The sequence below is a fragment of the Bombina bombina genome, chromosome 1 (assembly GCF_027579735.1).
Source record: "Bombina bombina isolate aBomBom1 chromosome 1, aBomBom1.pri, whole genome shotgun sequence".
NCBI classification, from domain to species: domain Eukaryota; kingdom Metazoa; phylum Chordata; class Amphibia; order Anura; family Bombinatoridae; genus Bombina; species Bombina bombina.
Genome location: NC_069499.1, coordinates 183998996 through 184003295, shown reverse-complemented (window position 1 = coordinate 184003295; position 4300 = coordinate 183998996). Strand labels below are relative to the sequence as shown.

The window sequence follows — 4300 nt, the reverse complement described above, 5'->3', positions numbered from 1 at the left end:
GTAAAGAATTTAGCTCCCTGTAGTCTCTCAATAAGCTCCGGAATCAGTGGGAGAGGATAACGATTCTTTACTGTCATTTTATTTAGTTGTCTATAATCGATTATTGGGCGTAAAGATCCGTCTTTGTTTTCTACAAAGAACATCCCCGCACCTGCTGGGGATATAGAAGGACGGATAAAGCCTTTCCTTAGGTTATCATCAAGGTATGTTTTCAAGTGGTCTAGTTCAGGTTTTGACAATGGAAAGATGTGTCCATAAGGGATATCTGATCCTGGGAGGAGCTCAATAGGACAGTCATACTTCCTATGTGGAGGAAGTTTTTCGGACTCTTTTTTACTAAAAACGTCATTGAAGTCAGCATATTCCTGAGGTATGTCTAATTCTAAAGGTTTCTCTATAGTATGCAGTATGAGTGGTGGGAAACAAGTTGTCTTACAGTAGTGAGAGTTAAAACAAATGGAGAATGGTGACCAGACTATACAGGGGTTGTGTAGTGATAGCCAGTTTAACACTAGAATGATGGGTACAATGGGGGATGAAATGACATCAAAAGTTTGAAATTCCCTATGATGGTCTTGTGTCACTACAAGTAAAGGTACAGTTTCATACATTACGGGGCCTGAGGCCATATTATTACCATCAATAACTCGCAAATACACAGGATTCTGCTTTTTCACCAAAGGTATTTTATTATCCTTAGTATATTGAACATCAATATAGTTTGCAGTTGCTCCTGAATCAATGATCCCACTGGCGTTGAGGCGACATTGGTCCCACTGTAAAAGAAGTGGGAATTTATGGTAGGTTGTAGCAGAGGTATAACTACCTAAACATTCAGTATGTGACATTGTCTTACCGCGGCTCTGTCGCTGAAGCGCAGGACAGTCCTTAACCCCATGGTCCTCTGCTGCACAATACATGCAGAGATTTTGACTGCGGCGTCTTAGTTTCTCCTGTGCTGTAAGCGGTCCTTTCACAAACCCAATGTCCATAGGCTCAGTGGGGGGCTTTATTGGTGGTATGTGTGCAGGGGTGTGGGTATGACGTTTTTGAGTGGTGTCCTGGTAAGACCTTTCCTGTTGCCTTTCCCTAAGGGGTCTATCAATAGTGATACTGAGATTTATTAATTCTTCTAAGGTGGGGGGAAGGTCAACTCGAGATAACTCATCTTTAATACCATCAGACAAGCCTAGTCGGAATTTATTCCTTAGAGAAAGGTTATTCCATTGGCTATCTTTTGCCCATTTCTTAAATTCAGTGATATACTCCTCTACATATCTTTTCTTTTGCTTCAATGACCTCATAGCATTTTCGGCAGTCATTTGTTTATATGGATCATCATACAACTGGGCTAAGGTGGTAAAGAAAGCATCTAATGAATTGAGTATGTTAGCATTTGTTTAAAAAAAACTGTTTGCCCAGCTCCTGGGCTCACCTCTAAGAAAAGATATGGTTGTTAGAACCTTTACTCTATCTGTGGGATATGTCTGTGGTTTTAGGGTAAACAAAAGAAAACATGCATTTCTAAAATCTCTGAATTATGTTCTATCACCTTTAAATAATTCAGGGAGACTGACTTGTGGTTCTATAGCATGAATTTTTGTTTCTACAATATCTTTTATATAAGCTTTTAAATTATAATTTTCTGCCTTTAGGGTATTTAACCCATCAGTGAGTAAATCTACCCTATGACTAAGGGTTTGCATGTGTGCAGTTTACTCAGCTGGGTCCATGCTTATTTTTCTGGCTTAGTATTCTGTCAGGATTTAAGTCTTGCCGTATCCTGTAAGGCAAGGAATTTATTTTCAAGAACCTCAACTGCTGAGTTAAAAGGAATAAACTTAAAATAGTATGTGTGTTGTTCAAAGAATACTGGGATTTATCATTAATTACTATCAGAGTAAAAGATAGTCCCAGACATCATAGTTCAGTTATTAGCAGGGGTTAATGGTGATTACACTACAGCTGCCACCTGTGAGTAAACACTAAACAATTGCAGCAGTGTAACACATAGAAACCCCAGTATGGATACATAGAAAAATATAATTACAAACTAGTTTGGAATTTCAGTAGTACAGGCAATAAAAAGAGATCAGGCAAAAAGCTAAATAATAAGTAACTAACTTTAGTGAGTATTTTAAGATAGCTAGTTAAAGTTGGCTCAGATAGATTTAGCAATTGCAAATATATATGATAAACAAGAGTCTGGTATGCTCATATATGATTTGAGTCACAGGAGAGTGAATGTTAAGAGCAGGTCTTACTTGAGAAATTATTAGAGGGTCCGCAGGAATTAGGAGCTTGCAAGTCCTGGCAGTCTGGGAGACAGTGCAGCTGAACTGTGTGTTGCTGCTGTGTGAAGCAGGATGGCGTGTGACGTCACCGCTCTGTGAAATCCGGAACTGACAGGCAAAAAAGGCAGAGGCAGACACAGTTTGCAGAGAAGATAGGCTTGGCTGTAGCAGTCCTATAGCATAAGACTCCAATACTAAGCAACTAGGAGAGTGTGGTAAGGAGTTATATAGGGCTGAAGCAGGATAGACACTCCCATATTTAAAGGGACATGACAGTATTAGAGTTATTGATGGTACTACCATTAGTTCAGGTCCAATTACACATCAAACAGTTCCTATTAAAGTCTTCACTGCTTCAGGACACACCGAATACATGAGCTTCGATGTAATTTCTTCCCCAATATTTCCACTGGTACTCGGCCTACAGTGGCTGCAAACTCACCAACCCACCATTCACTGGGATCGTCTGGAAGTTGAATTCCTCTCAAATTTCTGTAAAACCACTTGTTTCGTTCACTCCGTGATCTGTAGTCTTATCCCTACTGCTCTTCCAGAAGAATATCTTGATTTCCAAGATGTCTTCAGCGAAAAAGAAGCCGAAACTCTCCCACCACACCGTCCATACGACTGTCCTATTGAACTTATGGACATATATATCCTCTCTCACAACCCGAATTAGAACACCTGAAACACTATCTCTCTGAAAATTTGAGGAAAGGCTTCATACAACCATCTACCTCACCTGCTGGAGCAGGAATCTTTTTTGTAAGGAATAAGGATCATTCACTTCATCCCATCATTGATTATAGAGAGCTTAACAAACGTACAGTCAAAAACCGTTACCCGTTACCATTGATTCCTGAACTCATAGAACGTCTCAGCCAATCAACCATATATATAAAATTAGATCTCCGAGGAGCCTATAATCTCGTCAGAATCCGTAAGGGGGATGAATGGCTCACCGCCTTCCGAACAAGATACGGACTCTACGAGTATAAGGTGATGCCATTTGGGCTTTGCAACGCCCCGGCGACGTTCCAATATCTTATCAACGATGTTTTCCATGATCTCCTAGACATCTGTGTCGTTGTGTACTTAGACGATATCTTGGTATACTCCAAGAACATCACCGAACACAAGAAACATGTCCGTATGGTGCTTTCAAGGTTACGACAGCACCGCCTTTTTGCCAAGTTAGAGAAATGCATTTTTCATACCTCTGATATCACATTTCTGGGTTACACCATTACACCCTCAGGAATTCAGATGGATGACTCCAAGGTAGACGCTATTAAGAACTGGCCTACCCCCACATCTAAAAAGGACCTCCAAAAGTTCTTGGGATTCTCCAATTACTATAGGAAGTTCATCAAGAACTATTCAGCTCTGACCAAACCTCTAACGACCCTCACCAGCGTCAAAAACCCTTTTGTCTGGACTGAAAAAACCCAATCTGTTTTCAACCATCTCAAAAACGCTTTTACTACAGCACCGATTCTAAAATTCCCAGATCCTGATTCTTATTATGTACTCGAGGTTGACGCCTCCAACTATGCCCTTGGTTCTATTCTCTCACAACGGAAAACCCCAGATGAACCACTCCATTCTGTAGCCTACTTCTCCCGAGTAATGACTCCAGCCGAATTCAACTACCCTATAGGCGAAAAGGAACTATTAGTCATCAAGGTATCCCTAGAACACTGGAGACATCTTCTAGAGGGCTCTAAACATCCGATCCTGATTTATACGGACCACAAAAATCTAGAATACCTTCTGACAAATCGCACCTTATCCTCCCGACAATTAAGGTGGAGCTTATTCCTCTCCCGTTTTGATTTCCATATAACCTACAGACCGGGTAATAAGAACGGGAAGGCGGATGCTCTCTCAAGGAAGGATTCCAACCCTCCATCTTACAACACTCCAAGCACGATCATTCCAACTGATCAGATAATTGCCCTATCGCCTCCTTACCCTGATGTCCTAAAAATTCTCCAGAATCGGGA

At 40.9% G+C, this 4300-nt stretch overlaps 1 long non-coding RNA gene across 1 annotated transcript; it reads right to left on the bottom strand.

Moving 5' to 3' along the window:
- Window positions 1-663: 663 nt before the first annotated feature.
- LOC128636680 (uncharacterized) lies at window positions 664-1088 on the bottom strand. Its single transcript, XR_008398711.1, has 2 exons — window positions 857-1088; window positions 664-776 (listed from the first exon to the last, which is right to left on the bottom strand). It is a non-coding gene; the product is annotated as an uncharacterized LOC128636680 (long non-coding RNA).
- Between the last annotated feature and the right edge of the window lie 3212 nt (window positions 1089-4300).